The sequence below is a fragment of the Equus quagga genome, chromosome 1 (genome assembly GCF_021613505.1).
Source record: "Equus quagga isolate Etosha38 chromosome 1, UCLA_HA_Equagga_1.0, whole genome shotgun sequence".
Taxonomy (NCBI): Eukaryota; Metazoa; Chordata; class Mammalia; order Perissodactyla; family Equidae; genus Equus; species Equus quagga.
In genome coordinates this window covers 180,319,624-180,332,099 of record NC_060267.1, presented here as the reverse complement: position 1 = coordinate 180,332,099, position 12,476 = coordinate 180,319,624, and the positions used below count along the sequence as shown (strand labels likewise).

General features: G+C 41.6%; 1 protein-coding gene across 7 annotated transcripts in view; it reads right to left on the bottom strand.

Moving 5' to 3' along the window:
- Nucleotides 1-2,809, bottom strand: part of AGTR1 (angiotensin II receptor type 1) — a 44,627-nt gene extending 41,818 nt beyond the window's left edge. For all 7 annotated transcript variants that reach the window (XR_006885258.1, XR_006885265.1, XR_006885269.1 and 4 more), the window contains exon 1: nucleotides 2,453-2,809. The gene's annotated coding sequence lies outside the window, so the exon portion shown is untranslated. The remainder of the gene's footprint in view (nucleotides 1-2,452) is intronic.
- Nucleotides 2,810-12,476: the final 9,667 nt, after the last annotated feature.

Here is a 12,476-nt window from a genome sequence, read left to right as displayed (position 1 = left end):
AAAGCATTCCCACCCCGGCCTTGGATCCTCTGTCATATTTTATTGCTCTGGCTCCATCTTTGTTTATTGCCACAGTGTGTCTTCAAGACAGCTTTTTAATCTTCACAACACTTGGGTTTACTTCGCACTTCTAAATAAAGTTCTTAACTTGCTCACCTATTGAGGAGACTCTCTGGCATTGCCCAGTCCTGACTGAGGGGAAAAATCTAGGTAAAGCAGTGAGCGTGGGGAGAGGCCCGGGAGCCGGCACTAGGCAGCCGAGATGTGTCAGTGTGACAGGACTCAATCTTGGTCCCTCGAACAAATTCGAAAGCAAAACACAGCATCAGACAGCTGCTTGAAAAGGACACTGTGACAGCACAGATAAAACTATAGGAGACACACATTAAACACTTAAACTATGAGTTTCAAACTCCTTGTTAGCTAAGTATTTTACCTGGGTTTGGGGTAAGTAGCAGATTAAATTTTCTTTCATTATTTTCCCTCTAGCGTAGGGCAAATAATTAGTCATAGTCATCAAAACAACAATAATAAGCAGCAGCAGCAAAAAACCAAAAAATTATATACACACAAATCTTACCTCAAACTACAAAAAAACTCAAAAAGTAAGAAACCTGAACGATCCACAATTTTGCCCTTTTTTGCACACTGAACCAGGGCTGGAGAGAGACAGGAAAGGTCTAAGCTCACAGCTCTTGAGGTGTGGAGCATTGCTCGAAGCAACAGACACTGAAAGACACTTTCTGCATCTCAGACAAGATGAGTCTTCCCTGGCATCAGTGGCGGAAACCACTTTTCTTCTGAGTTGGATGATGGAGCAGTTGATTCAGTTTAAAGCAAAGAAGAGCCGAACCAGAAATCAAGGCCTCATCATGGGCACAAGGAACAAAGAAGTCAGGACAAAAAACGGGGGACAGAGTATGCAACAGCCTTGACATGGATAATCAGGATAATCAGGAAACTAGCCAAAGTTGAGACCTGGCAACTCGGGGCCACTCCCTGAGCCTTCAGCCAGGTTATCAGAACTGCCAGGCATGACGTGGGGCATGGACACTAGGAGCCAGCATGGGCAAACCTAGTGCTTTCCCAGAGCAGATAATTTACCAGGAGAGGTATTTAGACAGTTTTGAGGACCCCAAACATGGACTAAAAGGGGAATTACTTTAAACTTTTATTTTTCAAACAATAACTGGAAACAAAAGGAACTGAATTTTATCACCGGAGGGAAACTTGAGGTTCAGAGTTCTGAAATGACTCTCCTAATAACGCCCGCTAGTTACGTGGGCGTCTCCCTTCCCAGCCCCCTGCTGGGAAGCAGGGTGGAATCCATCACAGCCCGGGGAGACGTTACCCACGCCCGGCCTTTGCAGTCGGGGAAACACTCCAGCAGGCAAGGGAAGCAGGCTGGTTCTTTACTAGAGGAGACTTCTAAGGGGGATACAACTGATGCTAAAGGGAATAAACGCCTGGGGACCCAGGTCCCTCAGGTGGTAAGTGCCATGTTGGGGATGAGACATCTATCTTCAGGAAGAGATACAAGTTTCTCAACAAAGTTATAAAACAGAACAGCAGCGCCAGATTTCTTACCTCTCTCACTTAAACTTTCTCTTCCCGGAATGACGGTAGAAATAGACCAAGTCCCAAATGCGAGCCCAGAGGAAAGAGGCCACCTAGACTTTCACCCAGAAGAGAGGGCTCCTGAGGGCCGCTGATGGGGTTTTGGGCCATTAGCAAGCGAGGATTAGGTAAGGAAGCCTCCGACAGGTTCAAGAGCCAGGTCTCCAGTAGCTACCCAAAGACAACGGGCAGGAGACGCTTTGGGGAAGACGCTGAGGTCTTCCGGAGACCTCAGCGGGCTGGCACTGTGGAGACAGTAGGCTGGACGTTTAAGAGAACTGGAGAATGGGGGCTAGATAGAGCGGTGGAGGGAGTGAGCCAGCAAGAGCTTTTCCTACAATCCTGCCTCAGCTACAATGTGCACTGGCCAAGGCTGTGGGGTTTAGGGTGTGGAGACGCCCGCTTCTCCCCTCCCCAAGTTGATGAATCAAAGGCAGCAGAGAACACCTGAAGGTGGGAGCGTCTGCCCCACGCAGGGGCGGCGTCCGCTGCCGAGGATCCACCGATGTGGTTTCCAGGGAGTGGAGAGGGGGACATGAGCTGGGGCATCGCCTGGGAAGCAGAGCGGGAGGTTGGGGAAATTTTTAACTTCACCTTAGAGATAGCGCAACTTTTAAACAGACGCCCGGCAGAGTCATACCGGCTTCCCACTCAAGTCACGGTGAAAAGACAAGAGTTAGCTAAAAGCCTCGGGAAGAAAGTTTACTCGGTTGCATCCCATTTCTGCAAATTTCTTGCTTGAACTCGAAAGAGTCTTGTCAAACTAGAATTGAAATTTCCGGGGCACGCGGCAAACGAGCTCAAATTTTTCCCTCCCAAGCCAGACGCCCCTTACCTGATTTGGGGAAGGGCGGCCAGCTCCGGGTGCGCGGCGACCGGAACTGTGCTGGCTCTCTGCTCGTCCCGGGCGCCTCCAGCCCAGCACCCGAGTTAGGACACCCAGACAGGAAACCGACCCGCCCGCGCCGACTCCCCCGCGCGCGGGGCGCTGCGCCCACGTCGGGCCGCGAGCTGGCCGCGCTCGTGCGGGCCTTGGGTGCGCAGCCTCGGCGGCCGGCTGTGCGCCCTCACTCCCGCGGGCCGCTTGGGCTGCGCCCCATCGATCGCCGCCCCGGCCCGGCCAAGCTGCTTGCTGCGCGCGCGCCCAGGCGCTCTGTGGCCCACTGCCTGGGTCCCTGGCTGACAGGCGCTGGAATCGTTCGCGACGAAGCGGCTCCAAATTTATAGCGAGGGGCGTTGCTGCTCCCTGGGTTCCAGGGGCGAGGCTCTGTTTTGCATTCCCTCCTCCTCCGCCCCGCCCCGGGAGACCCTCTCGGCCCAACCCCTCCCTCTCCAGATGCTGACGGAAGCAGGATGATGCCACAATCCGCCCCAGTGTCGCCCATCCGACCTGCGCGCACCTGGTTCGTAACTCCGCATCGAGGAGGGGTCTCGAAATGGAGGACAGCTGGGGTGACAGGAGAAGCTGTTCACGCGGAGATGAATGTTCCCTACTTTTTTTTTTAAACTTGGAAAACTTTTTAAGGACGAATTGGGGAACTTTTTTCTCTTTCCTATGAGTTAACTCAAACTTTGACAATACTGTCGTGGATCATAGATCCCATAGATTAATTTCAGGGTTACAGAGAGAAAGGGTGGATACGCATTTCCTCCTATTGGACATGCTATCAGAGTTGTATTCTTTTAAGATATAAAAATAGAAAAAGTTAAAAAACTAAATATGGCCAAGTGTTTAAGAAAGAATTAAATTCTTCAGAAATTCTTCCCCCCAAAAAAGGAGGAGGGATCACTTCCCAGCTCTTGCTGTGAAGCCGGTATTGCCCTGAGACCAAAACCAGACAAGACATCAGAAGAAAAGAAAACTCAAAGAAATATTTCTTATGAATATGGATAAAAATCCTCAACAAAATATTAGCAAATCAAATCCAGTAACATATAAAAAGGATATTACACCATAACCAAGTGAGATTTATCGCGGGAATGCAAGATTCGTTTACTGAAAATCATCTGATGTCAAACAGCATGCCAGTAGAATAAAGGATACAACCACAGGATCTTCTTAATAAATCGGAAAGTCATTTGACAAAATGCAACCCCCTCTCATGATAAAAACACTCAACGAACTAGGAATAGAAAGAAACTTCCCCAAATCGTGAATCGCGTCTGTGAAAAGCTCACTAACATCATACTTAAAGGTGAAAGACAGTGTTTTTGCAGCTAAGATCAGGAGCAAGACAAGGACGTCAGCTCTCTCCATTTCTAGCATTCTAACATTGTGCTGGAAGTTCTAGCCAGGGCAATGGATAAGAAAAAGAAATAAAAGGCATCCAGATTAGAAAGAAAGTAAAACTATTTCTGTGTACAGATGACATGACTGTGTATTTAGAAAATCCTAAGGAATCAATTGAGAAACTATTAGAGCTAATAAGCGAGTTCAGCGAGGTTTCAGGATATAAGATCGATATACAAAATCAGTTTTATTTCTATATCCTAGGAATGAAGAATAAAAAAATGAAATTAAGAAAAAATTGCATTTACCATACAGCAAAAGAATAAAGTACTTAAGAATAAATTTAACAAAAAGAGTGTAAAACTTGTGCTCTGAAAACCAGGGAACAGTGTTGAAAGAAATTAAATTAGACCTAAACAAATGGAACAACATTCCATGTTTGTGGGTTGGAAGACTTAATATTGTTAAAATGGCAATAATCTCCAACTAATATACAGATTGAACACGATCCCTATCAAAATCTCAGCAAGCTGTTGTGGAAGAAATTAACAAGGTGATCCTAAAATTCACATGGAAGTGCAAGGGACCCAGAATAGCCAAAACAATCCCGGAAAAGAAGAACAAAGTTGGAAGACTCTCACTTCCCAATTTCAAAATGTACTACAAAACTATAATAACCAAGACAGTGGGTTACTAGCATTAAGATAGATAAATAGCTCAGTGGAATAGAATTGAGTCTAGAAATTCAATCAGCACATATGGTCAATTGATTTTTGACAAGGGTGCCAAGACAATTCAATGGGGAATGAATAATCTTTTCAACAAATGATACTGGAACAACTGGATATCCACGTGCAAAAGAATGAAGTTGGATCCCTTATAATACCATACACAAAAATTAACTCAAAATGGACCATAGATCTAAATGTAAGAGGTAAAATTAGAAAACATAGGAGTAAATCTTTGTGACCTTGGGTTATGCAAAATCTTCTTAGATAAGACACCAAAAGCTTAAGCAACACAAGGAAAATAGATAAATTGGATTTCACCGGTATTAAAAACATCTGTGCTTCAAAGGAGGACATCAAGAAAGTTAAAGACAACCCACAGAATTGCAGAAAATATTTGTAAATCATTCATCTGGTAAGGATATATCCAGGACATATAAAGAACTTTTCCCAACTGATAATAAAAGCACAAATAACCCAATTAAAAAATGGGCAGAGGATCTCAATAGACGTTTCTCCAGAGAAGATGGACAAATGGCCAGTAAGCACATGAAAATACACTCAACATCATTAGTCATCGGGGGAATGCAAATCGAAACCACAGCAAGCTATCACTTCATACCTGTAGGACAGCTATAATCAAAGAATCAGGTGTTAGCAAATGTTGGTGAGGATGTGGAGACACTGGAGCCCTCAGGCATCATTGGTGGGAATGCAAAATGGTGTTGCCACTTTGGAAAACACTTTTGCAGTTCCTCAAAATGTTAAGCATAGAGTTACCTTATGGTAACATATTTTTTGAATTCTCACAAAATTAAAAATACCAGCTTTACCACAATGTGATTAAGGATGTAATAAGCTTAGGTTTCTGCAGGAGGACTTGGTGGGAATGCAAGGTGGAGGCAGGCGTGGTCCTGGAGCCCTGGATGTGCTATGCTAACCCGGGTCCTGGAGCCCTGGATGTGCTAACCCGGGAGGGAGGCGCATGCCCTTCCCCACTCAATTGTCCCTCTGGGGCAGGGTGCTGCCTCATTTCTCTAGATGTGCAGGGTGCTTGGCATGTGGCAAGAATCCCCACAAACCACTGATATAAGACTGACTTTGACTCCATACAAGCCATGTGTCTTGGAAGAAATGTTTAAGATGGATCTTGAAGGACGGATAGGATTTTTGAACTGGGGACCTAGGAAACAGCGTGTGTAAAAGTATTTTGGCAAAATATTATCATTTGTGTGGGAAAGAGGGTTGCTGGAATTTTCTAGAGTATATGAGTAATAATAAGAGCTATCATTTATTGGATTCTTACCATAAATCAGACATCTAGTAAGCCCTTCATATCTATTAATCTAATTAATTATCACAGAAAACTCACATATAAACAGGTACATTATTATTCCCATTTTACAGATGGGGAAGCTGAGGTACAGAAATTAAACGAGTTGCCCAAGGTTACACAATTTGTAGGGGGCAGAGCCACGATTCCAGGTTGTGTGGCATCAGAGCTCACACATTTGCTCTGCTAAGAGAGAGTAGTGGTAGAAGGATAGGGCTGGCGTGATTGTGGAGTTCAGAAATGAGTAGAGGGGTTTGCATTTAATTTGGTTGTTGAGGAATGACTGAGGCTTTTGAGGAGGGGCGTGATGTGTAGGATGGATTAGAGCATGGAGATGCTAGAAGCAAGGATAACAGTGGACCAGACGAGAAGTAACAAGGATCTACACTACGTAGTATTAGGACTAGAACAATGCCAAGACAGGATAGAGACAACTTATGGAGATAACTGGGGGAGGTGGGTCGGGAAGGAGATGCATTGAGCTGGTCGTGAGAGGCAGCTGGTTTATTTATTTAAGGACCTTTCACAGATGTCCCACTGGCAATTATAATTGGGAGAGAGATGACCTCCTTTGAAGGGCTTTATTTATTCATTTTTTCTTGGAATGCTTGTTATTAGCTCAAATTACTGGAAAAGATATTAATGGTTTTGGGGGCTTTTAAAGATTTGTCTTTATCTTTGAAACTAGGGTTGCCAGGAATTAGATCTAAAAGTTGAGCTGTAGGGGAGAGCACAGCAGCATGGGAGAGATCAAAGGAGACAGTGCAGGGTGCAGAAATGAGCCTTGCAAGAAGTTTGGTGGTGAAGAGAGAGAGCCATGGAATCCAACAGAGACCTTGGCCTATATTTAAAATTTAGGAAACCATAGGCAGAGATGGGAGAACAAGAGACAGGGAGAAAGAGAATGGGCAGACAGGAGAGGGGAGGTGTTGGGACTAACACTACAGTCGGAGAGTTACCCCAATGGGGCACGGGGTGGAGCCTTTGCAGATAGTGCTGTGGGCGAAAGACGAAGAGCAAAGGTATAGCGATTGTCAGCCACTTTTTCTAGGGCTCCAGGGACTTTTCTTGCCTTTTCGCATTGATTTTCAAGCCTTATCATGTCCTGTTTTAAATAGACAACACTTTCTTGGATGTGTTATTCCCCCTTCCTACCATGCTTGCCAGCAATCAAGAACTCACACTAGCAATATTTCTTTTTATTTATGTAACACCTTCTTGTGTATATCGTTTTCAGTTCTCTCTCCTAGGTTATTTATTTAGCAAATGTTTCTTGCGCTTTTTGTATTTGGTGCTATCCTAAGGGATGGGGAACAGAGATCAAAGTCACTGGCATTTTCTCCTCTCACAGGAGGGGGTCGAGGGAGGCAGCCATGTTTGCAGGTGGTTCTGTTGCAGCCTGGAAATGCTGGCGTGGTCCCCACATGATTATGGGACCAGAGGGAAGGCTCAGAACAGCCAACCCTCCCGGATAGTGTAAAGCTTGTCCTAGGCATTAATTTACTTGTTTGCTTGGTTTTGAAGTTGGACATTTTGTGACTTGTCTCATAGCATCACAGATATTTGGAACCATTTATCACAAGACCTTTGTAGAAAAGCCAGAAGTGGGTGACAACCAAATTCCAGAGTCTATGAGTGAAATTGGGAAATGCTCCTATGATTATTTTTAAGACTCTTTATATTTTAAAATTTCTTTAGTGCTATAAATCATTGACCATAGTCATGCCTGTACTAAATTCCAACTTGGTTTTAGAAATGATCATAGTTTTGAGGACTGGAAGTTTCTCAGAGGGTCAGCTGTTTAGGGTGAAACCTCTTAAAAGGGTGGGATTTACTCTTAGGGGTATTATATCATCAGAAACAAGCAGATGAGAAGGACAAGTTTCCAAGAAATTGATGGCATCATTATTATTATGATAAATCAGCTGAGTAATGATATGGTTTGAACACTTCAATTTCTACTACAGTATTGATCCTATGCAAAAGAGTGTGCCTTAGGCTTATGACTAGAGACAGAGATTTGAATACCAGTTTTACTTCTATGTGTACATATACATGCATATGCATAGAGAAAAATTGGATGCATAGGTGAGTCACTAAATGCAGAAGTGATTGTTTCTGAATGTCGTGACTATGGTTATTTTTAAATTATACTTTCTTTTTACGTTTGTGTATATTTATCCATATTTTATATACCAGTTATATCACTATAAAATAATTAGCAGAATGAACAAGAAGGCAGGGAACTTTGCACAGGGCCTTTTTGGAGAGCAAGGAACATCTATCTGTGTGGACAGTTTTTGCTGACTCTAAACTTGAAGGCCCAATGGCTTCAACCAGGTGAATGTACCCACACCCGTACTTTAGAGCGTTCCTATGGTGTAGAGGATGCAATTGGCTCGCCCACATTTTGTAGCAGTTCGGTATCTGGTATTTACATGAGAAAGGGTGTTATAAAAATATGTAAATATTCACCAAGTTCAGGTTTGTTTCTAAGTGGAGGTCTATCCTAGCGACCGCAGGCATGCTGAGAGAATAGAACCAGCTTTTGAGATGGATACTCTGGCAGACATTCACCTAGCCTGCTACTGTGTGTACTTCAGTTTATTGTCTCAGAGAGAACGCTGGGTTAGACTGATCGCTGATGCATAGTCTTATCCTACACGGAGTTCCAAATGAAATCATTGCGTAGCTTGCGGAGACCGTAAATTGAAATTCATGCAAATGGTTTCTTACATTACTCAAAATGAAAACAAGAGCATTTTCTATATTTCTCTTATTCTAAAATTTTTCTCAAAGAATATCATTAAGGTTTACAAACTTTAAATTTTCACGTCAAGCTTCATTTTGATTCCAATATTTCTCCTGCTTTTAAAATTTTCAGTCATATTCCTAGATTGTGTCAGACATGCCCTTCACATCTCTTCGGCTTGTTATTTCCATTTTTGCCCGTGCCGATCCATTTTTAGGCTACCTTCCAACCTCTGCTGCTTGAAAACTGCCTATCCTCAAAGACTCACATCAAATGCCGGTTTTTAATTTTCCTGCTCACATCTGCCAGAAGTTATCACTTTCTCCTTTGAACTTTATGTACTGTTTTGAAAATATAAAGTAGCATGATTTTATGGGAGGAGATGTGAACTAGGAGTTCAGAGACCTGGAGTCCATTTCCGTTCTCTAAAGAGGTCTCGGTGGAGGCTGACCAAGCCAGCTGACTTCTAGATCTTTCCTTGAAGTAAGGATTTTCCAATATCCTGTTTACCAGTTCTGTTAACTTGGGTATGTTATTTAACCTCCTATGCCTTACTTTACTCAAAAGTAAAATGTAGTCCAACAGCACCTAATTCAATGCTAATGAGGATCGAATGAATTAATACACGTAAAACAAAAGAATAGTGCCTGGTCCATAGTTAGCGTTCAACAAATGTTACCTTTTTTTTCTTAATTAATCCCAATAATTCTAAACATGTGTGTTGTCCAAATATTCAAATACAGTCACTATTCTAAGAACTCCTTTTGATAAGCTAGGGATGCATCTTACTCAATGTACTTTACCAAAATTGATATCCCCACTGCTTGAAGTAGTTTCACAGGAATATAGAGCAAGAGAGAAATATGACAACAAAACAGCGTTGTTGAATGTTCTTGACTGGGGCGGGGTTAGACAGCCTCATTAAATGTAACTGAGTTTTACAATGTTATGTGCTATGGTGAGGGGCTATGTCTCAGGTGGTTTATTTCAATTGTCTGTAGAGTATACTGTCATGTATATTCTATACTATGTACTGTCATGTATGTAGACTGAGTAAACAACTGCTTTACCCCTCTTATTTTCTACCTTTTACAAATGTAACCTTTTTTTAAAAAAACAGTTATAAACTTCACAGGTCATTAATCAGACAGGATTTCTACGATTCCTTATCACCTTCAATTATAAGTTGGAAAATGAACATTTGCAAGGTTCTATAACTTGCCAGAGCGCAAGGGTGTTATCCAATAAGCTGGTGAATGTGAGATGATTTGTAGAGGCTTGGAAGAAGCTAAAAAGTAGAATATATTATTCTAAGTTATATTTTACTTTAGCTCTGAGTTAAATATTTAAAATCAAATGTTCATGAGGAAAGAGGAGAAAAGTGATAGGAATAAAGCTTTAGAGATTAAGTCAGAGGCAGTAAATGAGGATGGATAAATTTAGTATTGAATTAATTTCATTTTCTAAAAAAAGCAAGGCTACTATATTTACTAGTAGAAATGTTGATAGATGATAGGAAAGAACTAAAAAATGCTACACAAATAAAATTCCCAACAAGAATCTTGTAATATGTGAATGTTTTAAATCTATGAACATCATTGTTAACAATCATTGAATAAATACATTATGTTCTGTAGAGAGGAACTGACATCCATAAGAGTTCTATCAGTTTCTTAAATATTTAACTTTAAAAGAAGGAAGTTTTCTAAAACAATAATTCGAAAAAATGGAGGTGTTGAGACACAAAGTTCTTGGGAAGAGCCAGGTAGGTATTTAGGATGGCAAACAGTATGCTCCTGTAAAGAACACAACAGGCTTTCAGAAAAAATTCTGGAAAAATGGGCAACATTTGCAAAATCATTTTTGAATTTTACTGGCTGAGGAAAGATAAGGAGATTCAGCTGTCCCAATTTTACTTAAATTCCCATTGTCTTTAGAATACAATCCAAATATTTTCTACCATATTTCATATCTTGGTTCAATTTTGGTGGGTGGCCCCTTATTTACTGTCCGTTGGTTCAGTCACACAATCATGCTGGCCGTCCTTTACTCACTGCTGAGGTCATGATATCAGGCTGTCCACTTGGCTGATGCTTCTCTGGCACCAGGCCACCTTAAGAACGCCCCCGCTGGCCCAGGGCGTGCTCCCATCCTGCTGATCGAGCTGCATGATTCCTGGTCCAAGCAGAAGGTTTCTCCCCAATCCCTGAAATGCATGTCTCTGACAGAGGGGAGATGTTTATAGCTGATCTGAGCTCCATGAGGGTAGAAACAACTCCTACTGAAGTTAATGACCTCCTCTAGCCCACTTAGAATCTTTAACTTGGCCCTGCAGTCCAAATACTTCCCTACACATAAACAAATTTTCTTTAAAAAAGTAAAACTTGATGGACTTACCTGGCGCCCCTGGATTGCTAATAGCTGGCATCTTGTTAGGATTTCATCCACACTAGCTTTCATGCTAGAGGCATTCGCAAAGACAGTCTACACAAATAGTCTATATTTGGCTGGCTTGAAAAACCACTTATTAGCAGAATTTGAGCAATCATGTGCTGGGAGATGGAGTGAGAGTGTTGAAGGAATGCCATTGGCACTCATCAGCACCACTTGGAGCCAGAGGTAGAGGCGTGTTGGGGTAGATGTTGTCTTCTGAACAGCAAGTTTTTTAAATTAAGTGCTGTCTTTTCTAGTATATCAGCCAAAAGTTGGTTTTATATTTATTCTTTTAGGATTATGTTAATTTAAGATACTTTTTCACATGGCAATTGGTATAATTTTAAGTAGACAAATTTGAGTTCCTTTGGCTGACTCTGCTTGCGTTCACACTTTCTGGTTTGTGTTCCACGCTCTTTCTCCATGAACTCATGCTGCTAGTTGCTCATTAAATTGCTCTTGCCTAAGTACTTCCTGATCAATTCTGCTGTTATTTGTTCTGATTCTTTCCTAGTATTGACGTTAACTCCTTGGTAATTTCCTGGATCTCCCCGTTGGCACATCTCAAAGATTAGAATAGTTATTATTATAATTATTTTCTTGAGTCTTCCGGTAGCCCGTCCATCATTCTCTATTTTCTGCCTTGTTTACGACTTGAAGATCTACAGGATATAAACATATTATTCATATAAAGCAAATATCTTATTGTGAGGATGATACGCTCAAATATTTCTTAACAAAGATGTTTATATTTCACTAAAATATACTTTGAACATATTAAAATGAGAAACAAAATTAGCAGATAAAAATTAAGCATTAACAGCTAACCATGGCTTTACTGGAAAATCATTTGGCTTTTCCCGAATGAACAAAATGTAAAAGTCAAATTTTTAAAATTAACTACTTAAAAATGCAGATAAAGCACTATTTTGTTTGTATTACTTATCTGTTAGCAACATATGTTATCTCTTTAAGTATTTTTTTACTCTGATTTTTTCAAATATTGCTTACTACTATAGTGTATATATAAGCAGGTTTTTGGCCTTTAGTCACAATTAATTAATCAAAGCTCCTATAATGACCACTGGATTAGGCCTGAGGACATCAATCAGTTTAGTCCTTGAATATAAAATATTTGCAATCCAGTGAGGTAAGAGAAACAGGGATGTATAATGCTGTGTTTAAATAATAGAGATGCTCAGAGAATACAGGGAAGGCCAGAATTACTCTGATAGCCACAAGTTGGAGAAAGTTCCCATACCAGAGGAGGTATTTGAGCCATGCCTTGAAGTTTAGGGTATTATAGACAGAGGTATATGTGCAGATGACACTATGACAGTGTGCCCTTTTTAATATGGGTAGAAGGGAAATACAATGGTTCTT